General features: G+C 42.4%; 1 protein-coding gene across 5 annotated transcripts in view; it reads left to right on the top strand.

Moving 5' to 3' along the window:
• The window catches only part of TMCC3 (transmembrane and coiled-coil domain family 3), a 262,682-nt gene that overhangs the window by 15,257 nt on the left and 220,179 nt on the right, over positions 1-27,246 (top strand). For 2 of the 5 annotated variants that reach the window (XM_082739315.1, XM_082739316.1), the window contains exon 2: positions 23,773-23,872. The exons of 2 other annotated variants lie outside the window; for them this stretch is intronic. The gene's annotated coding sequence lies outside the window, so the exon portion shown is untranslated. Of the gene's footprint in view, positions 1-23,772; positions 23,873-23,960; positions 24,011-27,246 lie in introns of those variants that run through there. One more of the 5 variants, XM_082739318.1, reaches the window with a different exon arrangement.

Here is a 27,246-nt window from a genome sequence, read left to right on the forward strand (position 1 = left end):
TAAGGAAATCAGAAGAGAGAAGGTGGGGAAGAACAAGAATTATCTTCACTCTGTCTTCTTGCGAATATCGACTTCAGCAGGTGTTTTGATGTCAACCCAGTGTACGAACCCAAGTTGTGTTTCTCCTCTTTTTGCTCTCCCTTTGCAGCCCTGTTACTTACAGTGTGGGTTTCACTTTTTTCTGTGTATTGAAGCATATTTGTAAAAGAACGTGAAATTCAGCACTCTATGAATGTACAACAGATTGACAATATCCTTTCCAGTTTTGCTGCTCAAAACTCATCATTGAAAATGTTTTTTGAATTATTTATGGAAATAACTCAATTGTAATGTTGGCACATACAGATCCCAAACACAAAAAGAATCTCAGTAATGCTGAAGAGATAAATTGATTCTGAATTTCTCACATTTTCTGCATTGCCACTGATTTACATACGAGTAATTGTAGATTTCAAATGAGTGAAAGCATCCGCCTCCCCACTGGCAGCCCTGATTGTTTTCAACAGAACTCCTTCGTGTGTACTTACACACAACTTTGCAATTTCCTAATGCTCAAGTATTCCCCTACTTGGAAAATTCCTGCACAAACATTACATATTTGCTATTTTTCCAGGTATCTGGTTAGACATTTACATACAGTTCTTATCTTAAGTTCACGGAGTTGGTGGCAAGATGGTCATCACTGGAGAACAAGTTCGCTTTTAATGTTGATTATATTAACCCAATTGGATTTCCAAATTATATTTTAAAAGTAGAGAATATTTTCCATGGAAAACTATGAGGCTGATGTATCTACTCTGTATATAGCTGACCCTTTAATTCTGTAATTTATTAATTATAGTTCTCTTTTATGATTCCATTATTTTTTTAATTTGGTGGAGATACTACTTGGAAAGTAAGTAAATGCTTAACAGATATTTGAGGGACTAAAAGGGACGTATCTTCTACATTTAGAAAAGTTAAATACGTTCATGCCTGTTGTTCAACATCCAGTTCTAGCTTCCGCTGTCTGCAGAAGATGGCTTTGGATGCTGGGTCTTTGTGGCTCCACATCTCCAGAGATTAATTTCCAGCAAAGTCTTGGTACTTCTACCTTTTTTCTCTCCAAAGTTCCTTAAACTCAGTCTCGAAAATGGAACTTGTTTCTTACTCAAACTGGATCTTCTTCTCAGGTTTCTTATTTCGGGGAGCCCCACTGCCATTCTTCCAGAAGCTGAGCCTTCAGTCTTTGATATCATCTCTGACTTTCTCTTCTTCAGGGCCGATATATCGTTGGGCGAATCTTTGTCTTTCCCTCCCACTGCCACTGTCCTACATTTAGATCTTGTTTCTCAAAACAAATTCCAAGGATTCTTCAGGGGCTCCATGCAGATATTCTTAGGGATTTGAGTGTTCTTCATCCTAAATTTTACATTTTCTTTTCATGCTCATGATAATCCGACAGAATTAACAAATGTATGTCTGGGGTCATCCAGATTTGTAACTGAGTTCTGCCACGATTTTAATGTCTGTGTTTGTGCTGTTTAAGTTGGGCAAGTCCACTTCTGGGCTCTCACAATGCCCAGCATCATCGAGAACTCCTCAGATTGTTGTAATAATATAAGTCTGGCTTTCCCACTGGACTCTGAGATGTTGGAGGCAGGGACCATGTCTGGCTTATTTTTTTACTCCCAGAACATAACCTTGGGCCCAGCACATAGTGGGCATTTACGGTTGTAGTCACTGAGTATATGGCTGAACCTTGAACAATGGAGGGGATCCTGATACTCCTCCCCCCATGCAGTTGAAAATCTTTGTGTAACTTCTGAATCGCAAAAACTTAACCAGTAACATAAAGAGTTAATACATATTTTGTATACTATATGTGTTATATAATGTATTCTTACAGTAAAGTAAGCTAGAGAAAAGAAAATGTTATCAAGAAAATCATAAGAGGTGCCTGGGTGGCTCAGTCTATTAAGCATCTGCCCTTGGCTCAGGTCGTGGTTCCAGGGTCCTGGGATCAAGCCCCACATTGGGCTCCCTGCTCGATGGGGGGCCTGCTTCTCCCTCTCCCTTTGCCTGCCACTCCCCCTGCTTGCTCTTTAATAAATAAAATCTTTAAAAAAATGTTAAAAAATCATAAGAGAAAATACGTTTACAGTATCAAATTCAGTCGAAAAATGTCTGTATGTCGGTGGCCTATGCAGTTCAAATGTGTGTTGTGTTGTTGAGCAGGGTTCAGATTCTGGAGTCTGATTTGTTCTTCCATACACATCCCCATGTATGGCTATAGTTATTTTAATATTTATGTAATATTTAGTGATGTTGACAGATGACATTTGATTTAAACCATCTCTTATTTTTAGATGTTTGGATTATTTTCATTTGTTGGCTATTTGAATGGTATATTTAAAAACATCTTTGAAGAAAGTTATTTTTCTCTCATCTAGGTTGTTTTCTTAGGAATCCCTTAGTGGAATTCCCAGGTCAGAAGGCACAAGCAGTTTTATTCCTCTTGTAATATGCTTCTAGTTCTTTCTTTCCTTCCTTCTTTTTAAAATTTAAGTGGAAAGACCAGGCTGAGTTGTAATTATGTATGTAATGTATGACCTCTTTTTAAGTTTCTTTCCTTTTCATTTAAACTCTCTTAGATTTGGAATCAAACTAGAAAGAACGATGATTTCTGTCCTTCCGCCACCGTACTGTCTCTGCTCCCCCGGGCCACTCTCCCTTCCTCCTGTCTTCCTACCTGCAGCCACCCCTTCGGAAACGGGGCATGTGCGGTCACCTCCGCCTGAGTAATGGTGCAGCAGGCAAATGGAATCGTTTCTTCCAGTCGTGCTGCAAATACAGCGGGGGCTTTCCATCACCTGCCAGCTAATGCCCAGCTCCCTGTCAGGGCATTCGGAGCCCTTGAAGACGTGGCTTCTCTTTCCTTTTCTAGGTTTATCTTTGGCTGCTGCCCAGATGCACTTTCTGTTCACCCCGAAGGCACTATTTTCAGTTGAGAATGTACGAGTTGTTCCCTCCATCTGAAGTGAACTCCCCGGCCCCGCGGCTGCCTGGCTTTGCCTTCCTCCCTCCTCAGGGCTCAGCCCGTCTCCACGGCCGCTCTCCTTCCAGCCCCTCTTACCTGCCCCACCCCCACACGGCCCCCCTTCCTTCAGAACTCCTTCCCGTCATTTAAGCCTTTGTCAGCTGTCTAGAAGTGCTTTGTTGGTTTTCTCCTCTTCTCACTTGATGGTGAGCTTAGTAAGGATGGGAGTGTTGTCAGTTTCGTGACCCGGCTTTCGACTCAGTGACTAGCACACGAGCTGGTCCCCCACGCTTTCTGGATGAGCAGGATTGTTATTTTGGTTACCCCATTCATGAGTGGACTACTTACAGGTAAATCTGCTTATTTGTGAATTGAGAAACCATTTATGGTTGACCCTTGAACAACAAGGGGGTTTGGAGCGCTGACATCTCACGCAGTCAGAAATCCGTGTGACTGCCCCAGACTACTGCTGGCCTGCTGTTGACCAGAAGCCTTACTGGTAACGTAGGCAATTAACACGTATTTTGTATGTGTATTATATACTGTATTCCTGGAATACAATAAGCTTGAGAAAAGAAAACGTTATTCAGAAAATTACAAGGAAAACACATTGATAGTACAGTACTTATTGAGAAGACTCTGTAAGCGGCCCGTGCAGTTCAGACCCGCGTCGTGTTCAGCGGTCAACCATGCACAGTAGTTCTCAGTTGTCCAGAACACCGCCGGTCAGTTCCCCCCTCCATCTTTCCTCACCTCTTTGGTACTTTTTTTTAACGGACAGCTGTTAAATTTTTGTTTGTTAACTAAACTGTCAATGCTAGACTCCGAGCTGCATGAAGGGATCGCTAGTTCACCATCACAGCCCCAGTGCTTAGCACTCCTGCCCGACTCCAGGAGGCACTCAGTGACCGCTGGTGGAATGAGTGTTTGAGAACAGGCGCTAACCCTGTGGGGGTGTCATAAGCCCAGCCAGGTGGGAACCACACGTATGCGTTTGCTGCCTTTACGTAGACATGTCTGCCCTTGTTTAGTCACTGTTCTGTTAATGTGTCCATTTAGTTCACTGCTTTTCCTACAACCTCGATGGTTTCTCCTGCCTCTACCGTTGCATGACTCTCAGGGCTTGTTTGAACCATGCCATCTGTCTCATTCATTTAATGGGAGATGCCTGGGAAATGTAAACTCCAAGCCAGGAAGCTAACACCTTGATGTTGTAGGCAAGACGGATTCGTGCACCCCAGTAAGGACGCAGGCATTTTGTAGGACTGGCTTCCTCATTTATCTCCAAATGTCAAATCCAAATCAGTCCACATCCTGTAGTTCTGGGGGATAATTAACCGAATCGTATCGGCATGACCGAGGTGGTTTGCAGGACGTGATATTCTCCAGAGCCTGCTGCCACAAAGGGAGGAGGTCATGTTGAGGAAAGCATGCAGCACCGGCAGAGATCACATGCCCTTCCCCTGTGTCCCATCTCCTTGGGATGCCTGTTTCATTTCGTGGTGAGAATTTGTGTGTTTTTGGCCACAGCCAATTCTACAAAGACCCCAAATTCCATCTGCTACTTAGTTTCTCTCTTGGATTATCAGCCCTTATGAAGATGCTTCAGAAGGGAATAAAAACTGCGGTAGTAGTTAAGGGAGGGGAAGGAGTAGTTCTGTGTTGGGAAGGAAGGGAATTATTTTCAGCTTGCATTGGAACCATGAGTGACAGGAAGACTTGAGGGGAAAATGCCTGAATGGCAGCAAAAGTCCTGCTGTTTGGTTCACTTGAATTGCTGTTGTACATTCCCAGTGACCTGCTCCTAGTCCCGAGACTACTTTTAAAGCCCTGCTGTGTGAAGGCTCAAATCTTTTTTTTTAAGATTTTGTTCATTTATTTGAGAGGGAGGGAGAGGGAGCATCAGGAGAGGAAGTGGGGAGAAGGATCATGAGTAGGGGTTCAGGGCAAGGGGCAGAGGAAGAAGCTGACTCCCAGCTGAGCAGGGAGCCTGATGTGAGGCTCCCAGCCCCCTGAGATCATGACCAGAGCCAAAGGCAGATGCTTAACTGACTGAGCCACTTAGGCACCCTGAAAGCTAAAATGTTAATTGAAAATGGGCTGAGCTAGTATTATTGTATTTACTAAAGTTAATGTGCGGCACCTGGATGGCTCAGTGGGTTAAGCCTCTGCCTTCGGCTTGGGTCGTGGTCTTGGGGTCCTGGGATTGAGCCCCGCATCAGGCTCTCTGCTTGGCAGGGAGTCTGCTAACCGCCCCACCTCTGCCTGCCTCTCTGCCTACTTATGATCTCTGTCTGTCAAATAAATACATTTTTAAAAATCTTTAAAGTTAATGTTAGTGCTGATGGGCTCGAATGCATTCTTTTCTTGATGATGGAAGGACTATAGGAAGCTTTGCAGCCCTGAGCATCTTTGAGCTTTAGCAGCAGGGGCAGCTGGAGGCGACTGGGCAAGGACCAGGGTCTGGCTTGTCCAAGGGACAGAGGCTGACGTAGCTGAACCAGGAGTGTGAGGCCCACGTAGCAGGTGATGCAGCAGGAGGCTGACATTACATCAGGAGGTGGGTAAGCAGACACAGGGGAAAACCAGCAGCGCCTGGCACACAGAAGAAAGTAGAATATTGAATGAAAGGGGCCCAGGTAGGGAAGAGGAAGACAAGGACTTAGACCTGATATAGATGCCCTGTTTCTCTCTCTCCAGGATCAAAGCCATTGAAGTTACCTTGGCTCTGAAATTCAGGGGAAGCTGACATATTAGGGTTCTCCAGAGGAAAAAACCCAATAGGCTATGTGTAAATATATGTATGAGGAGGTTTATTAAAGGTATTGGCTTGTGCACTTATGGAGCTGAGAAGTCCTACGACCTATCTGCAGGCTGGAGAACCAGGAAGACCTGGGGTATAACTCAGTCTGAGTCCAAAAGCCTGGTAGCTGGCCGATGGTATGTCTTGATCTGAGTCTGAAATCCAAAGAATTAGGATTATCGATGTGGTGCCCTAGAGAGGAAGAAGGTAGATGTCCCAGCTCCAGCAGAGAGCACGAATTCGCCCTTTCTCCGCCTTTTTGTTATTTTGTGGCCCTTGGTGGATTGGGTGGTCCCTGCTCATCTTCTCCAGAAGCACCAGTTCTCTGAGCATCCTTTAGCCCAGTCAAGTTGACAAGTAAGTTGAACCATCACAACCGATTAATTCTGAAATGCTGGTAAAAACTCATGCATGTACTTCCAGGGTCTCCTCTCCCTGTCCACCACCAGCGCTGCGGCAAAGGCTGGGCTCTGGCAGCTTCAAGGAAGAGAGTGCAGTAGAGGCTGTCTATAAGGATCAACAGGAGAGAGGCACACTGACAGCGGTAGAGGATTGTTGTTTGGGCCTATATGAATGTCGAATTCTCCAGTTACTCAGAATAGAGGAAGGGGGCACCTGGGTGGCTCAGTGGGTTAAGCCTCTGCCTTCGGCTCAGCTCATGATCTTGGGGTCCTGGGATCAAGTCCCGCATTGGGCTCTGTGCTCTACAGGGAGCCTGTTCCCCTCCCCCCCCCCCCCCCCCCCCGCCACCGCCTCTCTGCCTACTTGTGATCTCTCTCTGTCAAATAAACAAAATCTTAAAAAAAAAAAAAATAGAGGAAGTTTCCCACTGCTGTTGTTTGTTGCATACCTACCCCTGTGAAGAGGACTAAAAACACATTTTGGATGAGGACATGAGCAAATCAGACCTAAGACCCAAGGACAGTGAGATGTGGGAGGCCATGAGTGGGCTGGAGTGTAGGTCGGACCAGTTGTGCTATGTGTTGTGTGATTCTGGACATGTGAGGGATGGTGGGTTAGGGAGAAAATAGGAAGATGGGAGACTGGAGGGGAGAAGTCCTGAATTCTTGTTCTGAATCGGCCATGAATTTATTGTCACCACAATTGAATCTGGAGCAGGTCATTTGGATTTGGAAGCTTTAGGTTGTTTAGAAAATGGTTGGTTCCTGAACATAGGTTTAACCTGGAATTCTCCTCAGTCTGAGGCAAAATTGGCAGAAAAAAAATGACTGTGGTTGGCTTGTCATGAAGCTAAGCAGACTCAATTCAGTGGATTCCCCTTGTTTTCTACGATGGAGCATGTCCTACTTTTTGGTGTTAAATTCCTCTCTTTCATGAGGTGACGGTGACAGTGGATGGTGTTTGGATTGTTTTTAATCTTTTAATGACTTGGCAAGATAAAAAGCTGGTAATGTTGTTTTAATCCTTTAAATTGTTTTTGGAATTTTAATAGCACACAAAATCCATAATATTCAGACCAGATAACCTTTAAAGTTGCTTTCCATTCTGACAGTTGGGGATTCTAACCTTTTCTTGCCACTTGTGACCATTGAGGTGACACACTCCAAGTGTCATTTGATGTTTGCATCATGGAACAGGCTGTGTTTTGGCCTGGAAAAGCCGCGGTACCAGTACATACACGTTATAGATGCTTCAGCTTTTTCTTCAACTGAAACAAAACCTGAAGTATTCCTTCAAATCTCAATTTGACCAGAGATTACAGCTGAAATAACGGAGAAACCCTGCCAGACATTGCTAACGGGGAAGCGTAAACTGGCCCCATGGAGGGATCAGCCGACTTTCTGTGAGGGTCCACACAGTAAATATTTTAAGCCTCACAGGTCATATGAGGTCTGTCACATAGTCTCTTCTTCTGTTCCCCCTCCCCCCCTTTTAAAACAACGCTTATAAAGATGCAAAACCATTTTAGCTCATGGGCTGGATTTGGTCTCTGGATCGTAATTTGCCAACTCCTGATCTTGTCTGGAAGAAGGTTTGATGTTATCTGTCCGAGTTACAAATGCTGAGCAATCCACTTGTTGGAATTTATTCTGCAGATAAGCTTGCATCTGTGCAAAATGGCCTTGTTACTTGTAATAGCACTTGAAATACCAAAATACTGAAAGCAACCTAAATATTCATTGATAGGAACTGGTTAAATAATAGCATGTCCATGCAGCAGAATATGATATAGTTTTTACATTTTATTTATTTTTTATTATTTTTTAAGATTTTTATTTATTCATTTGACAGAGATCACAAGTAGGCAGAGAGGAAGGGAAGCATGCTCCCCGCTGAGCAGAGAGCCCGATATGGGGCTCAGTCCCAGGACCCTGGGATCATGACCTGAGCCAAATGCAGAGGCTTTAACCCACTGAACTACCCACGTGCCCTGATGATATAGTTTTTTTAAAACAACAAGGCAGCTCCCTATGGAATAATGTCTGAGATATACCATGAAGAGGGAGAAAAGCAAGTTACCTAACAGTGTTTTTAGGACAGTGCCATTTACTAGTTTAAAAAAAGAGTAGTGTTTGTATATGTGTGTGCATGTCTGTGGGTACCCATGCCCAAGTGTGGCACTTTCTCTGCCTGTACAATACTGATGACTATGGTTGTCATTGGGAAGGGTCATCTATAATCTATTTTAGGAATAGGGATGATAGGGAAATGTTTCAGTTTATATTATTTGTAGCTTATGAGTTTTATGCCATGTGCATGTATCATTTATTCAAAAATAAATTGAATCTTTAGAAAAGAATTGCAATGGAGAAAATAATGATAATTCAAAGTAGGAGTGAATTCAAAGACATTGTTGCTTGAAATTGATTTGAGTCTTTCTTTAATCACAAGCAAACCTTTACTGTCCTGAAAAATTTGCACATCTGGTTGCCTTCACATGAAGGCACTCTGACAGAATAGTCATCCTTTTCCAGCTTTCAGTCATCTGAGGTGCTAGAATACCCATCTCGAGCCGTTGGGTTTAAGGTTCTGCTGTTGGTATTGTTCCTTCTGATTTTTAAAATTGTGAGCAGTTATACTACAAGGTGACCTGAAGAGTGAGCGCATGTGAAGAGAGTTGAGCTTGGTAACAAAATGAAGTCCATAGCCATGGAGTATTGGTACTTAGAAGGTTCATTGAGATTTGTCCAACCCCTTGTTTGTTTGTTTTTTTAAATTGGTATCCTAAGAGGTATAGAGCCTGTCCAAGGTCAGGCAGCTGGTGATAGCAAAACCTTTAACTCAGACTTGCCCCAACTTACTACTGACATGGTGAAGGCTACACTTCTAATGGGTGTTACTCTGTGTAGTCCCAACCTCTGTTTTTCTATATTGCTGTGGAATACAATTTCTGAACTATCACTCGCCCCTGAGTCACACCCGGCCATGTCTCTGTGGTCAGCCACAGAGTCTTTCCTCTCTGTCTTCCTTCCCCTCCTACCTGGGACATATTTAAATGGCTCACTTGGCAATTCTTGCTCCTTGCCCTGACCAGAAGGCCCAACTGCTTCCATGAGTCTATGAGAGAGCGAAATCACATAAACCAGCAAACCAGCAAACCAGCAAACCATAAATCAGTTTGCTGATTTATGTGATTTACCCTAGTTACTTACTAGGGTAAGTAATCCTAGCCAGGATCAGCAAAGTCAGTAACTGACCTCCACAGCTAACAGTAAGAACTATAAGCACCTGATATTATTGTACGCCAGTGACGCTTTCAGATTGCTTTCTCTGCAGCATTATTGTGAAAATATATACACATAGGGATGGACAGGTGGTTGGAAAAACCAAGGTTTTCAGATATGGAAAAACCAAGGTTTTCTTTCCCTTCCTGTATAACACTGTTCAGTGGAGAAGTGTTTGTAGTGCAATAGAACAAAGCAAACAAAACAAAACAAAACAAAACAAAACAAAAACAAAAAACAAAAAAACAAAGTTGGGCAGTAGTTCCCAGCATCAGCAAGGTATTGTAGAGTTGAAGTAGTTCAAAGGGGAAGTGATCCCTTAGGTAAAGGCTTTATCTGGCAGGAGCCATAGAAATGTTAGTGCACTGACTGCCCTTCCTTCCTTTTCTATAAACTATTTAACTTAATCTGTTGAAATTTTCCCCCTCTTACCGTGAGATAATGGGTTGGTATTAAACTTATTTAAATTTACAAATATCAGATAATGTCCATGCTATGTAATTGCTATCACACTCACATAGAAAGGCTACCTTAGTCATGTGATTTAAAAAACCTGATAAAACACATGAAAAAGTTAGAAAAGAAACGCTAATGGAATCAGTCAGGGTGTTAGCATAATATTTTTATTCCAGGAATATAATAATGCTTTTTAGGAAGTCTGTAAACAGACCCTGTAGTCAGTTGTTGCTGACACACGCATAAATAAACCACACACATACCCATTCTTAATTTACAAAATAAAATTCTTAGAAAAATAAGATACTTCTTTAGCATGATTTAAGTGTATCATAAGCCAAAAGGAAAATGTGTGTTTGTATATCCACAGCATGTACATATATCTTTTTTTTTTTTAAAGATTTATTTATTTATTTATTTGACAGACAGAGAGAGAGAGAGAGAGAGAGAGATCACAAGTAGGCAGAGAGGCAGGCAGAGAGAGAGGAAGGGAAGCAGTCTCCCTGCTGAGCAGAGAGCCCGATGTGGGACTCGATCCCAGGACCCTGAGATCATGACCTGAGCCGAAGGCAGCGGCTTAACCCACTGAGCTACCCAGGTGCCCACAGCATGTACATATACCTTAAACCAGCTTCTAACATCATACACAATGTAAGAAACACTAGAGATTTCCATTAAAATAAAAAACAAGATATTCATTATTGTTCTGGCATTGCTTGCCAGTGCAATAAAGCATTAAACATATATTTTGAAGTGTAGCTGGTAATAAGAAGAAAAGGGCTTTTCAACAGAAACAACGTCATTACATACCAATAAAAAACAAGTATGTTTACTAGAGTATTTGCCAAGATACAAAAATACTGATTCAGAGGGTTACATGCACTCATGTTCATAGCAGCATTATTGACAACAGCCAAACCATTGAAAGAGCCCAAATGTCCATCAACTGATGAATGAACAGGTAAAGAAGTTGTGGGGTGTGTGCATATGTATATGAACAGTGGAATATTACTCAGCCACAAAAAGTAATGAAATCTTGCCACTTGCCGTGATGTGGATGGAACTGGAGTATATTATGCTAAGTAAAATAAGTCAGTCAAAGACAAATACCTTATGATTTCACTCATATGTGGAATTTAAGAAACACAACAAAGGAGCATAGGGGAAAAAGAGAGGCAAACCCTAAAGCAGACTAACTATAGAGAACAATCAGGGTTGCTGGAGGGGAGGTGGATAGAGGGGGCATATTGGGTTAATGCGTGCTGGATATTTAGGAGGGCACTTGTTGTATTGAGCCCTGGGTTGTGTTTGTAAGTGTTAAATCAGTAAATTCTACACTTTGAAACTAGTACTATACTACTTGTTAACTAACCAGGAATTTAAATAAATTAAAATGAAAACTTGGAAGAAAAAAAAAAAAAGTGTGGCTCCACTCCTAGAATTTATGAGCTCATAAATTTGTGGGTATATACACGAGGAGCAATAGTGATATTATATGCCAGCAATAATCTGTTAGCTATGATGGTAAAAATACTTCTAATTTCAACAGCAACAAGAGGTATAAAACCCATAGAAAAACTCTCAGCATGTTGCTGGACTTACATAAACAAAAGAACTTACTAGGAGGGTTTTTTTTTTTTTTTTTAAATTGGAACAAATGAAAAGTACATCATCTTTCTGAGTGATAGTATAGTGGATATTATACATTTGTCCTTTTTTCTCCAATTATTTTATAGATTTTATCTAAACCCTTAGAAACAGTGTTTGGGAGGGGAGACCGGGGAGGGGGAGCAGGGGGAACACCAAGCAAGTCTGGAAGGTGATCCCTGAAAGGATTGGGTCAGGGAGGGGCAGAGCTCTGCAAAACAGAAATGAAGTTCAATAAGAGAAAAGGAGAGTGAGGACTTCAGCAGTCCCTGATTTAAATGAGAGAGATTAGGAAGGCCTCGATAAAGGAAAAAAGAGAATCCTGGAGAAGGCTAATCAGCAGCCTGCTGTCTTTCCCTGGCTGGAAAAAAGGAACTGTTGGCTCCTAACTGGGGGCAAGGCTGGGATAAGCCTTCTGCGGTTGGTGCTCTAAGCTGCTCTCCAAGTCTGAGACCATCGCCTGACCCCAGGGAGGACCAAATATCTCATGTGTCTGGGTCAGCTGGGGGCTAGCTCATCTTTTGGTCCCTAGTTTTCTCATTCTAGAGCAGAACAGCCCTGGTTTGTTTTCATGGCTGTAGAGCAGGGTTCCAATAGAGTGAGCAGAAGTAAACAAACCCTCTTGGGCCTAACCGGAACTACTGCGCTGGCAAGTCTGTGGCATTCTGTTGGCCAGAGCAGTTTACGAGGCCAGCCCAGCTCCAGGAGCAGGGAAATAACGCCCTCCCGCCCCCATACCCTTGATGGAGGCCGCATAATCCTGTTGAAGGATGTGGATACAAGAAGGTGGACCCTTTGGAGCCATGTTCGTGAAGCAGTCTGTTGCTGCATCTTAAAAACAAAGAAAAAACAGCTTTGTAATAAAGCTTGAAATCAGGTAACGTAATGCCCCCAGCTTTATTTTTGTTTTTCAACATTTCCTTAACGATTCGGGGTCTCTTCTGATTCCATACAAATTTTAGGATTATTTGCTCCAGCTCTTTGAAGAATACTGGTGGAATTTTGATCGGAATGGCATTAAAAGTATATATTGCTCTAGGCAGTATAGACATTTTAACAATGTTTATTCTCCGATCCAAGAGCATGGAATGGTCTTCCATCTATTTGTGTCTTCTTCAATTTCTTTCATGAGTGTTCTGTAGTTCCTCGAGTACAGATCCTTTACCTCTTTGGTTAGGTTTATTCCCAGGTATCTTATGGTTCTTGGTGCTATAGTGAATGGAATCGATTCTCTAATTTCCCTTTCTGTATTTTCATTGTTAGTGTATAAGAAAGCCACTGATTTCTGCACATTGACTTTGTATCCTGCCACGTTGCTGAATTGCTGTATGAGTTCTAGTAGTTTGGGGGTGGAGTCTTTTGGGTTTTCCATATAAAGAATCATGTCATCTGCAAAGAGAGTTTGACTTCTTCATTACCAATTTGGATACCTTTTATTTCTCTTTGTTGTCTGATTGCTGTTGCTAGGACTTCTAATACTATGTTGAACAAGAGTGGTGAAAGTGGGCATTCTTGTCTTGTTCCTGATCTCAACGGTAAGGCTGCAAGCTTTTTCCCATTGAGGATGATATTTGCTGTGGGTCTTTCAAAGATAGATTTGATGAGGTTCAGGAATGTTCCCTCTATCCCTTTACTTTGAAGCTTTTAATCAGGAACGGATGCTGGATTTTGTCAAATGCTTTTTCTGCATCAATTGAGAGGACCATGTGGTTCTTCTCTCTTCTCATATTAATTTGTTGTATCACATTGATTGATTTGTGAATGTTGAACCATCCTTGTAGCCCAGGGATGAATCCCACCTGATCATGATGGATAATCTTTCTAATGTGCTGTTGGATCCTGTTGGCTAGGATCTTGTTGAGAATCTTAGCATCCATATTCATCAGTGATATTGGCCTAAAATTCTTGTTTTTGGTAGGGTCTTTGCCTGGTTTGGGGATCATGGTAATGCTGGCTTCATAGAAAGAGTCTGGAAGTTTTTCTTCTGCTTCAATTTTTTGAACAGATGTCGTAAAAAGAAGGGCCATCTGTACCCCAATGTTTATAGCAGCAATGGCCACAGTCGCCAAACTATGGAAAGAACCAAGATGCCCTTCAATGGACGAATGGATAAGGAAGATGTGGTCCATATACACTATGGAGTATTATGCCTCCATCAGAAAGGATGAATACCCAACTTTTGTAGCAACATGGACGGGACTGGAAGAGATTATGCTGAGTGAAATAAGTCAAGCAGAGAGAGTCAATTATCATATGGTTTCGCTTATTTGTGGAGTATAACAAATATCATGGAGGACAAGGGGTGTTAGAGAGGAGAAGGGGGTTGGGGTAAATTGGAAGGGGAGGTGAATCACGAGAGACTATGGACTCTGAAAAACAATCTGAGGGATTTGAAGTGGCGGGGGGGTGGGAGGTTGGGGTAAACAGGTGGTGGGTATTATAGAGGGCACGGATTGCATGGAGCACTGGGTGTGGTGAAAAAATAATGAATACTGTTTTTCTGAAAATAAATAAATTGAAAAAAAAATTAAAAAAAATAAAATATAAAATTAAAAAAAAATAATAAAATAGTAAAATTGGGGAAGAAAAAAAAAAGACTTACCCCAAATCACAGAAATAAACTGTGAAGTAAAAGGCATACATTTAGGTGATGAGAACTTTTAAATGTTTTCCTTCAGGGTTGTAGGGAAGATTTTAGCTTGTCACTCGTGGGTAGCTGAGAGTCTAGTGACAGCGTATCTTTTGAAGTAGAAGTAGGCATTTATCAAGGTGTTTCATAGAGGAGAAAGCGAAAACCTCTCTATAAATGAGCTGATATTGATGCGTACTCAGAATTTGTTGTTTGGATGTGTCAGTAACTCATCCTGTGTGGGTCTCGGGCAATGTGCTGAGTGATGGGACCACAGCCAGAGAAACAGACTGGAACCTCACCACGCGCAGAGACCTATCTCTGTTTCCATCTTGCTTGTCATAGAAATGAATTTAGGAAAAGTGCTTCCTTACTAACGACAACTGAATAGTTAGGATCACACATGCCATCTTTCTTGTTGTGAAGTCATCATGGCTGTGGCATTAGTAAATGGTTGATAACCAAGAGATCCTGTGGTGCTTCTCAAACTGGGGACCATGGGGCACATTTAGGAGTTTTGTGGAGACCCAAGGAAGCGTAGCATAAGCATGATGTGTCTTCCAGGAGTATCACGTTTGTTTCATTTTTAAACATTCTCTTTATTTATTTATTTATTTATTTATTTATTTTTAAGTAGGCTCCACACCTACTTTGGTAGGGTGTGGAGCCCCCAAGTATGGGGCTTGAACTCATGACCCTGAGATCAAGATCCAAGCTGAGCTCAAGAGTGGGACACTTGACTAACTGAGCCACCCAGGCATCCCTAAACTTTTTTATTTTGAAGTAATAGAATCCCTACAGAAAAGTTGCAAACACAGTTTAGGGAATTCTTGTAAATCCTTCACTAGCCTTCCTCTAATACTAACATTTTATATAACCATGGCACATTTATCAAAAGTAAGAAATTACATTCATACATACTGTTAACTTCAGTTATTAGCTACAGACTTCAGCACGATTTCCCTGCTTTTCTACTAGTGTTCTTTTCTGTTCCAGGATCCGGTTCATGGTAATTTTGTTGTCATCCCTCCTTATTCTTCTCCAACTAAGCAGAGTTTTATCTTGCTTCATATGACTTGACAATTTTGAAGAGTAGTGGTTAGGTGATTTGTAGATCTCAACCCATCTGTTGAAATGGGTTTCTCTAGTCTATGACTAAACAGGTTATGGATTTTTGGGAAGAGCACGGGGTGGGAGTGATATTCCCTTTTCACCGTGTCATATCAGAGAGTGTATGTTGTAAACATGACTTAGCACTGATGATGTTAACCTTGATCACTTGGTTATAGGGGCGTGTCTTCCCAATTTCATCACTATAAAGTTACCATTTTCCCCCTTCTATGATCTTTTCATTAGAAGAGAATCACTGAATCCAGCCCGAGGAGGGAGGGATTTAAGTTCCATCCCTGGAGGGAGGAGTATCGAAGGATCTGTGGGCATATTGTAAAATCACCACAGTAATCAATAATATTTTTATTCACATTATTATTTTGGAAAGGTACTTTAAGATCATGTAAATATCTGTAAAGTGTCACCCCAGAGATCATCACAGGTTCTGAGAGTCCTCTATTGCAGGGTCACTTTTTGGATTGAGATGTTTCCTGTTATAATGACCCCTGATGAGAAGGCGGGAGTCACCCCTGTCCATTACACCTGAATTTTTTTTTTAGGATTTTATTTAGTTATTTGACAGAGATCACAAGTAGGCAGAGAGGCAGGCAGAGGGAGAAGGAAGCAGGCTCCCTGCTGAGCAGAGAGCCCGACTCGGGGCTCGATCCCAGGACCCCGGGATCATGACCTGAGCCGAAGGCAGAAGCCTTAACCCACTGAGCCACCCAGGCACCCCTATTACACCTGAATTTGAGTTAACCTTTTGGCTTATTTTGTATACTGCCATCTGTCTGGAAGGAGTCCAGGGACTGGACCTGGGCTTTCCCTGCGAGGGTGGGGTGTGCAGTCCAGTTCGCAGTCCGTGGTGAGTGCTGGGGGGACACCAGTCTGGAGAGCTAGCTGCTCACATGGTTCTGTCACTACAAAGACTTGTGACCTCAGGCAAGGCCTTGAATCAGATCAGTCTTGGGCTAGGGTGTCGTTCTCATCTGTGTAGGTGCGGACTCCCTGTCCTCTTTTTTGTCTCGTTTTTCATAGGTGGGTGGATGACCTGGATGAACCTTAGCAGACTATGATCCTGGGTTGCTGCTCAAAAGGGGAGCTGGTGGGAAGGATGCAGAGGTGCTGGGCTCAGGGGAAAGGGTGCTTGTGCATCATGCCACAGGAAAGGGGGTTTGGGGGGGAGGGTGCTTGCGTAGCACACCACCGAGTAGGGGGGGCACCTCAGAGGAGAGATGGGCCTTGAACCTGAGCTGGGAGGGTCCCACTGCTGCTCTCTGCTCTCTCTTCTGTATCTTCTCTTCTGTCTCTCCCTTTGTATGAGCTACAAGGAATCTCTGCGGAAGAGGTAAGCCGAGTACTCAGGCTGGAAGGAGGCACAGAAGACAAGCCAGGGAGATTGCCAGAGAAAGATGCCGCAGTTAACTCAGACCCTATGGCAGGTTCTTTCTGGGTCCTGGCTTGTGTCTGTCAGTGGCCCAGGGTCAGCAGAGCCCTTTCTTTCATCTGGATGCTGAAAAGAAGGAAATTCTTGGTCCTCCCTGGGGTCAGGTGATGGTCTCAGACTTGGAGAGCAGCTTAGAGCACCAAACGCAGAAGGCTTATCCCAGCCTTGCCCCCAGTTAGGAGCCAGCAGTTCCTTTTTTCCAGCCAGGGAAAGACAGCAGGCTGCTGATTAGCCTTCTCCAGGATTCTCTTTTTTCCTTTATCGAGGCCTTCCTAATCTCTCTCATTTAAATCAGGGACTGCTGAAGTCCTCACTCTCCTTTTCTTTTTGAACTTCATTCCTGTTTTGCAGAGCTCTGCCCCTCCCTGACCCAATCCTTTCAGGCATCACCTTCCAGACTTGCTTGGTGGCTTGGTATTCCCCCTGCTCCCCGTCTCTAGGTCTCCCCTCCCAAACACTGCTTTGCAGGGTTCCATCTACCCCATTGTAGCTGCTTGTAAATAGTCCTTCAGCCATTTGAGATCTGGTCCCGTGTCAAGTTTATTCTTTAAAATAAAGAATATTATTTAATAATATTATAAAGGGTCCTGTTTCAGGACACTTGACTAGCTCAGAACATATGACTCTTGATCTCGGGGTCATGAGATTGAGCCCCATGTGGGCTGTAGAGATTACTAAAAAGAAATAAAATTTTAAAATATTAAAGAAAATAATCTCTAAAAACCTACATTTATTTTGATTTCCAAAGTAATACATATCTGCTGCATAAGATTTGGGAAGAAGAGAGTACAGTAAAAACCAGCAGTAATCCCACTGCCCAGAGAATGGCTGCCAATGTTTCACTTATTTTCTTCTGCTTTCTTTTTGGAGTACATGTATATATGCGGGAGTGCATATATACATGATGCTTTAACATCATGGGAGTCCTATTGTCCCTCTCATTTTATCACATGTTCTTGTTTTGCTTTCATTTTCCCACTAGCCACTGTTAATAGGACTCTTGGTGTGTCTGTACTTCTTTTTTTTTTTTTTTTTTAAATATTTTATTTATTTATTTGACAGAGAGATCACAAGTAGGCAGAGAGGCAGGCAGAGAGAGAGGAGAGGCAGGGAGCCCAGCATGGGGCTCGATACCAGGACCCTGGGATCACGACTTGAGCCGAAGGCAGAGGCTTAACCAACTGCGCCACCCAGGTGCCCCTGTATGTTTTTTAAAGTTACATGGTATTCTTCTTATTTAATGACCACACACCAACTTTCTTTTTTCATGTAATTCTCAACATTTTTATTCGAGTTTTCACTTTCATTTCCCCTCTGTTTTAGGATGATGATGATGCTTTATATAGTACTTACATAAGACACTATTTTTTTTTTTTTAAAGATCTATTTATTTGAGAAAGAGCACACAAGCAGAGGGGAGAGGCAGAGGGATAGGGCGTGAGAGAAATCTCAAGCAGACTCCCTTGAGTGTGGAGCCCCATAGGGGGCTGGATCTCATTACCCCTCCATCACCATCTGAGCCAAAATCGACTTAGATGCTTAACTGACTGCACCACCCAAGTGCCCCTTCAGACACTGTTTTACTTTTTTTTTTTAATCTTTAAAAAGTTTTGCTTATGAGAGAGAGAGAGAGAGAGAGAGAGAGAGAAAACAGGAGTTGGGGGAGGGGCAGAGGGAGAGGGAGAAGCCGGCTCCCCGCTGAGCCGGGAGCCTGGCACAGGGCTGGATCCCTGGGAGGCATCCAGGCACCCCACAGACCCTATTTTGGAAATTATTTCGTCCATTCATCCTTAGAATAGTTGACGGGGTTGGTGCCTTAATCATCCTCCTGTGATGGATGAGGTAACCAAGGTTTAGGAACTTCTCTGATGTCACACACTTTGTAAGGGACAGAACTGGATTTGAATCTTGTTACTGGCTCAGAGTCCATGTTCCTAATTCCTTTGGTGTTCTCTTTGTGAGCACTTCCTTTCCAGGTCAGGGACATACTCTCTAATGGAGTCAGTGGGTTGTACTCCAGAACAACAGTACTTTCCCATTTTTATGGCTAATGCTGTGTGTCGAGTCTTGGCTTGGCCACTTCTGTGCTCTGTGACCTTTGGTAAGTTATTTCTTCTCTGTGGCTGTGGGCCTTCTCAGCTCTCAAGTTCTGTGCGTTTATTCTAGAAGAAGCAGAACAGAGGCAGCATTCAAGGACAGACCTGGAATGATGGGGGCATTACTATCCCCTCAGATTTCGGGGGAACATTTATTTGGCCCCAGTACACATTCCTATGGGGAAGTTGTTTTTCTCTCTATTTTACTGAGCAGGAGGTAGGTAGTGCCCAGGAAAAGTCCCCACAAGGGCTGTGATGTTTCCTTGGAAGCTAAGAGGTCCTTGTGATGGGTAAATCCCATGACATACTTCCTTTGAATATTTTGAGGTTTGGGGCTTTTGTGGCTGATCAAGCCCCTTTCCAGGTGTTCTCCGAGATGTGTGGCTGGAAGGACGTTTTGGAAGATCTGGGTTCTTTAGGGGGGTAACATGGGCCAGGCAAGCCAGAGGTCACCACTGTACTTGGCCAGCCATTGGTGATGAGGTGTGGTCCACCTGGGACCCCAGATATTTTTCCAGGGTCTTGTTCTACCACCTCTGCCCGGTGGAAGGAAAAGAAGAACCTGGTATTTGTCTTACAGAATAGAGTTCAGTCCTATGCACTTTCTTTTCCTTTTCTCATATAGACTTAAAAAAAGAGGGTTTTTTCTGAACTTGGTTGCTTCCAGCTGTTTACCTAGGAGGCAGCCAGCACTGTCCCCTAGCCCCTTGCTCTGCTGTGTGGACTTTGGTATTTCTCTGGCTCAGGGCCAAGTCATCATGCTGCTGGGCCAGCTCCTCCGGCAGGCGGCTTCGTTTTGCCAGTGTTATTTCCCTTTATTTACCAGGCGTCTCTGAGGAGATGCTGACATTTTCTGGCTCATTCAGGTCTTCTAGAAACAAACCACAGAAATGTCCCTATTTAAAAAATGTTTTTTCTATTGTTGACTTGCTTTTGCCAGGGGATAGTGTAGCATTTGTTCTAGCCAGTGAAAAATTGGGGATCTTATTTCAAAGTCTAAGTCCCTAAGATAATGAGTAGGGATGATAAGGAGCCCTGGTTATGTTCAGGCAATGGGAGTCTGAATTAAATTGAGGAGAACAGTTATGAAAAACTGAATGTACATGGAAAACCTACATGTACCATCATGTTTTCAAGCTTCCTGCGAGAGCTGGGGTTGCAGTGATAGTGATGATGGTATGTTGGTGATAAAAACAATAACGTGAGTGTTTGTTGAGTATTTGCCATGTGCTAAGTAGTGTGCTCATGTAAACAGTTCTGTGGTGTGGATGAACTGGATTGGGTTTTGCAGGAATGAGAAACTGAGGCTCGGATTAAGTCACTTGCTCCAGGTCACCTGTAAGTAGGAGAGCTGGGCTTTAGACCCAGGTGAGCCCACAGTCCCCACCTTCAGCCTCCAGGCACGTTACAAGACAGTTTGAGTGTGTAGAGCTTCAGATTTGGAGATACCTGAAGAAACTGTGCTGAAAATAAAACAGAAGAAAAAGAAAATTTGTTTTTCCTCTGCATTTGTTTCTTTGAACTGAACATAACTTATGTACTGAATATGTCTAAACTAAAAGGACCCTAAAAGGTATTTCTCCAAAGAAGATTTATGAATGGTCAGTGACCATATGAAATGATGTTCAGCATCACTGACCATTAGGAAAATGTGTATTAAATCCTAATGAGATATCATTTCATACCAACAAGAAATGGCTAAGATAAAAGCCGGACAATGGCAAGTACTGGTCGGGCTGTGGGGAGATTTGAGCCCCCGTACCCTGCTGCTGGGATTGCTGCCCTGCCCAGCCACTTTGCTAACGGTTTGGCACCTCCTCAAAGTCCTAAACATGGAATTATCGTACAGTCCAGTAGTTCACTCCTAGACCAAAAAGAAATGGACACATATGTCCACACAAAAATGTGTGCAGGTGATTTGTCTTTTTATTATTGCCTTGTAAGAGTTTTTTTTTTTTTTTTAATACAATTTGGATACAAGTCTCCTGTCAAATATATCTGCCATTACTTCCTCCCATTCTGTGGATTATCATTTCATTTTATTGATGATGTCTTTTGGTGCATAAGAGTTTTAATTATGATAAAGTCTAATTTATCAGTTCTTTTCACTTGGCACGTGTGCTTTGGTTCTGTGTGTTTTTGAAGTGCTAAAAATATTAGCTTGTTTTTTTATTCTAGGCCAGTTAATTGCTATAATATACAAGAGGAGCTAGCTGTGAGTAATTGAATAATTCATGTTCTTTGTTAGAGAAGAATAGCAAGCCCACACAACTCCGAGGTTCAGTGATATTGATGGTTTTCCTTCCTATCTTTGCATTCCCTCCTCCTGTGCACTTAGCATGGTGAGGCTCAGAAAATACTTGTTGACTTGGACGCCTGGTGGCTCATTTGGTTGAGCTTCTGATTCTTGGTTTTGGCTGAGGTCATGATCTCTTGGGTTGTGAGATCTGCCTGGAGTGGGCTCTGCTCTAGCTCTGTGCTCAGCGGGGAGTCTGCTTGCGATTCTTTCCCTCTGCCCTTCCCCCTACTCCTTGGCACATGTGTGTGCATGTGCGCTCTCTCTCTCACCCTCAAATAAATAAATCTTTAAGAAAAAAAAAAAACCTTTGATTAAACTGAGAAAGAAAAATTGATCTTTGCTGAAGACCTAAGTTGTATTTTGTCTGGGCTTTAAAAATAGGTCTGAGTTCAAATCTTGGCTTCACTTGTCCTGTGGCTTTTCCTAAGCAATCCACCTTCTTGAACCTCAGTTTCTGTACCAGAAAAAGAGGGACAGTAATGTTTACCTTGGAGGATTGTTGTAAAGATTGCATGTAAAACCTACGTACATGGAGAGATTCCACAAGTAGTAATTATTGTTTATATCAATTAGGTGAATTTACATCTCAGTTTCTCCATTTAGTAAAATGAGAGTGATGCTTGTCTTTTAGCCGTCTCGTGATTCATGAGATATTAGAGATATTAGACTTGATTCTTCCTTGCTCCCTTAGATAAGTCAGATAATCCATTTCCCAGAACCTCCAGAAAACCTTCCATGGTTCCCATCTCCATTTTTGTGGAATTCATGTCCATGGGACATTAAGTGTATAAGCTAGTTGTACCACCTAATACAATAGCCACAGGCCACATGTGATTATTTAAGTTAAAATAAATTAAAATAAAAAATTAAGTTCCTCAGTTGTACTAGTTATGTTTCAGGTACTGAATAGCCACATGTGCCTAGTGGCTACCATATTGAACACTCATTGTTCGGAACATTTTGATTGTCATTGAAAGTTCATTTGAACAGTGCTGAAGCAAGATGTTTGGACAATTTTATGTGACTTTCTGTTCAACTGCAGAGCCTGTAAAATAAGGCTTTTCTCTCACCTCAGCTAAGCAGTCCTTTCCCAGCCCCTCTTTGGCTCTACTTAGGGGATATCAAGCTCAAGATCCTGAGTGGTTTAGAATCCTGAGAAACACGGAATTACATAACCCAGGATGGTTTTATTCTGTGTTCTTGCTGTTCTTTCAGAAATTTCAGCTTCTTCTGTGCTAATGCTGTGCCTTGTAGTACGTGTGGTCATTAGGAAGGCCAGTAGGGGGGCCCTTTGGGGCAGTGATGGTTGCGTGAATATCATTGTGGCCTGAGGGAAGGAAAGATGCTTCCCCATATCCCTAATTTTCTATGATGTATCAGGAGCTAGGAAAAAAAATGCAATCTTTATTACAAACAGATATTTAGGATTCTGGAATTTTTTCCCCAGTTACAGAATTAAGATAATGTTTAGAGATTGGAGTCTTTCCAGATAGTTTGACAAGGAACCTCTGAACATTCCTTTGTGTTTGTGACCCCATTAAACTGACCTCGCTAGATTTCTTCCTGATGACTTTGGACATATTCTGATTAAATTGCAGTGTACCTGCATTCTTCTCCTTGACTTAAAAAAAAAAAAGACACAAAACAAAACAGTAGGAGAGGGGTGCCTGCGTGGCTCATTCAGTTAAGCATCTTGACTCTTGATTTTGGCTCAGGTCATGATCTCAGAGTCATGAGACCGAGTCCCACGTTAGGCTCCAAGCTCAGTGGGGAGTCTGCCTGAGATTCTTTCTCTCCCTCCCCCTTTGCCTCTCCCTACTGCTCATGCTCACACACTCTCTTCCTCTTTCTCAAGGAAATAAATAAAAATCTTTAAAAAACTATAGGAGGATTAAATTCCTTTTGTTGACAGATTTGCTCTTACATCTTCCTTTCTCTGAGCCTGCAAATCTGGAAATCATGCTTCCCATAAGCCATTCCTAGGATTTAGGGGCGTCTTCCCCTCTGGATCTTGAGGATTGTTTTTTTTTTTTTTTTTTACTTGATCCAGGACATGAGCTCATGCATTGCATGAGGGGCTGTGGGTGTACATAGCTTTCACCTTCTTTCCCACCTGCTCTTAGGTAAGTGTTAATTTCAGTAAGTGTTCATTCACTGACTCCTCCAGATCAGGTGAGTGAACCTAGTCATCATTCCTCAGTAGAAAGAAGTGATTGATTTTAGGCTGTCAGCATTTCCCAAACCTGGATTCTAGTAAAGTGCCTTGGGGAAGGGAGTCTATGGTTAAGTATTCAAACAGTAAGTGAAATGCGGCTCAATGGGTTTCTTCTGGAAAAAGCTCAGGACCTTGGGTATGTTGGTGGGCACAGTGGCTTTCCAGGAGGGGAAACTGACCTGCCCTTGGAACCCTTGTATGGGGACCAGTGGTCAGCAGACACCCATTAGGGATTGCTAGGCTGAAGGGTGGTATCTGAGAAATAGGATAGCAGCCGCCGTGGGAGAGCGTAAGCGGAGCCAGCTGGGGCCTACTTCTGCTTTCTGTTTCTCAGTTTTTGTTTCTCGTGATTATTTTTAACCCAGATGTTGGTCATTTGAAGCTTTCATAAACTCACAGGCCCTTATCAGTTAAAGGCACCCCAAAGCTTATGGAATCAGGAACATCATCTGGCATGAAGAGAAGGTAGGGAATGGTGTCTGCATTTTTTTTTTTTTTTTAAAGGAACCTTTTAGTGAAGCTGCTAATTCAGTTCTTTCTGGCTTACATTTAGGGTCTACTAAATACATAGTCCTGCTTCAAGGTGCAATCACATTCTAAAAAGTAAGCAATTTATGGGCAATTCTTATATGATGAGAATCTGCTAATGGCTTTTAGAAGACATCTGAAGCCCTGAGGAGATTTTGTTGTCTGGACCACGGATTTTATGTGTGTCTCGCTTAATACTTTCCTGGGCAGATTAACTGAATGAGCTTCTATTTAACTTAATAGCATTGGACAGGGCAGCACTTGATAACAACAGTGATGGTAATAGCTAGCATTTTGTAAGTGGTCACCCTCTGCCAGGCCCTGTTCTAAGTATTACAAATGTGTTAGCTCATTTAATCTTCACAAAAGCGCAGTGAAGTAGCTATTGCGTTTCCTACTCTAAAATGGGAAGAGACGATGCACTTGATAATAGGGCTAGAATTAATTATTGGGTCTATGTTCATACCACTCAATAACAAAGCTTATTTTATAGTACATTGTCTTTAATTTTGAGATAGTGCTAATTTTCGTAAAATCCCAGGTAGTATGTAGCACATAATTGATTTTGCAATTAAGTTATTCTTAAGATATCTAGCATACATTTTATAACCTCTAATTTGGAATTTTTAGACATCAGTAGATGCTATGAAAATGGAATTTACCTAACCTTTTTTTCAACAGTCTATTCTTGGGCCAGTTTCTCTGTTCAATGCTAGGAATACAAAGATGACTGAGCCCCCATTCCTGTCCTCACAGAGATGTCACCAAGTGGGGAAGGGGTGTAATCCTCCAAACAGTTGTCATTTCTTAGGCTGTAACATGAAAGTGGCTTGTTGCATTTTATTTTAAAAACTGAAAGAGAAGAGGTTTGTAGGCTGCCATGGCAGAAGCAGCTAGGGAGAAGCCATGGGTCTTAAATGTTTTTCCCCCAGCTTTATTAAGATATTATTGACATGTAACGTGTAAATTTAAGGTGTACAGTTTGATGAATTGGTAAGTGTATGTGTTGCAAAATGATTACCAAAATAAGGTTAGTCAACACCTCCATAGCCTCACATAATTACTTTTGTGTGTGTGTGTGTGTGTATGTGTGTGTGGTGTTAACATTTAAGATCTACTCTCAACAACTTCCAAGTATATAATACGGCACTGTAGATATAGTCACCATGTTGTACCATAGATCCCCAGAATTTATTCATCTTACAGCTGGAGGTTTGTACTTTGACCAACCTCTCCCCAGCTTCTGACATCTTCCATTCTGCTCTCTTTTCCTATAGCTTTGGCTTTTCAAAATTCCACATGTACTTGAGAACATACTTGGTCTTTCTCTGACTCTGTCTCGTACCATAATGGGTCCATCAGATGACTTTTGAGTTGTTCTGCAGCCCTTGCTTGATTTCACCCAAAGTAGTCAGCTTTACGGGGTAGCATCATGCGGCTCTTGAACTCAGGCTTCTAAGATGCTGGGGAGAGGGATTATCAAGGAGAAAGAATCATATGCTGTTCCTAATGCAACTGAAGAGAAGAAAGCCATGTAGGGAGAATGCTTCTCTGATGAAAAATGAGACCCTGGCCACAAAGCCCTTGCTTCTCTTGGTTGAATCAGTTTTAAAGGAAAAGGGGAATGGGGAAGGAGGGAGAGTAGGGGGAGGAGGCAGCGTCTCCCTGGGAAGTTCTACACAAAGATCCATTTCAAGTTGGTAGGCAGGGCTCTGGTCTCTTAGGGAAGCCAGATCTAGCAGCCAACCCAGTCCCTTACTATAGCCTGGAACATGCTTCCCCTGACCTCCATATCTGCTTTGCTGCTTGGTGTGCTGTGAAATAAAATACTTATCTGTTAGTTTGTATGATTTCACAGGTAATCATGCTATTTCAATAAAATGATTGGCTGAAAGGAGTGTTGGGAAGTTTTGTTTTGTTTTTCTTTTCTTTTCTTTCTTTCTTTCTTTCTTTCTTTCTTTCTTTCTTTCTTTCTTTCTTTCTTTCTTTCTTTTTTTAAAAGATTTATTTATTTCAGAGAAAGAGCACAAGCAGGAAGGGCAGAGGGAGAGAGAATCACAAGCAGACTCTGCGCTGAGCACAGAGCCTGATGCAGGGACTCAGTCCCATGACCATGATATCACAACCAGAGCCGAAACCAAGAGTCGGATGCTTAACTGACTTAGCTACCCAGGTGCCTCTTTTGTTTCCAAATAATGTATACTGTGTGCTTTATACATACCAAGTGTCACTCTAAGCATTTGTTTTCATGTCCTTCACTCATCCAAGTCTCTCTACAGCCTCTGAGGTGTGCATTACTGTCCCAATTTACCAGACCAGGAAATATATTCAGATAGTTTGAATGACTTGTCCAACTAAGACACACATTAGAAAGTCAGCTTTTGGAGGACAGTGGTTTTGGCTTCTCCCTCAGGCAGGAATTTAGTTAAGTCACCCCAGGAAGATGGAGATTTTTTTTTTTTTTAAGAAAAAAACAAACAAAAAACCTAGGTACACTAAAGATACAAATGTAGTGATCCGAAGGGGCACATGCACCCGAAAGTTTATAGCAGCAATGTCTTCAATAGCCAAACTATGGAAAGAGCCTAGATGCCCATCAACAGATGAAGATGGATAAAGAAGATGTGATACACACACACACACACAATGGAATACTATGCATAAATGAAATCTCGCCATCGGCAACAATGTGGATAGAACTAGAGGGTATTATGCTGAGTGAAATAAGTCAATCAGAGAAAGACAATTTTCATATGATCTCTCTGATATGAGGAATTTGAGAGGCAGGGCAGGGGGTTGTGGGGGTAGGGAAGGAAAAAATAAAACAAGATGGGATCAGGAGGGAGATAAAGTATAAGAGACTCTTAATCTCACAAAACAACCCGAGGGTTGCTGGCGAGTAGGGCGGTAAGGATAGGGTGGCTGCGTTATGGACATTGGGGAGGGTATGTGCTATGGTGAGTGCGGTGAATTGTGTAAGCCTGATGATTCACAGGCCTGTACACCTGGGGCAAATAATACATTATACATTAATAAAAATAACCCCCCCCCAAAAAAAAAACCCTAGGTACATAGCTCTAATTAAACGAAGAGACAAAAGTACCATCTTTGCTGTTGTAGATATTATGTGATTGTTTCTGAACATGACCAAGAGACTTTGAGTCACGTTTGGGTCCTAGGTCTCTGGCCTGGGTGTTAGGGTGATAAGAAGCCACGAGAGACCCAAGGAATTAACTTGCATGGTTTTTCCATTCAGTCAGGAGACTCAGCGTGAATAAAATGTGATATAATAACGTAGTGCCAAATCAAAG

The sequence above is a fragment of the Mustela nivalis genome (assembly GCF_964662115.1).
Source record: "Mustela nivalis genome assembly, chromosome: 7".
In the NCBI taxonomy this organism is placed as follows: Eukaryota; Metazoa; Chordata; class Mammalia; order Carnivora; family Mustelidae; genus Mustela; species Mustela nivalis.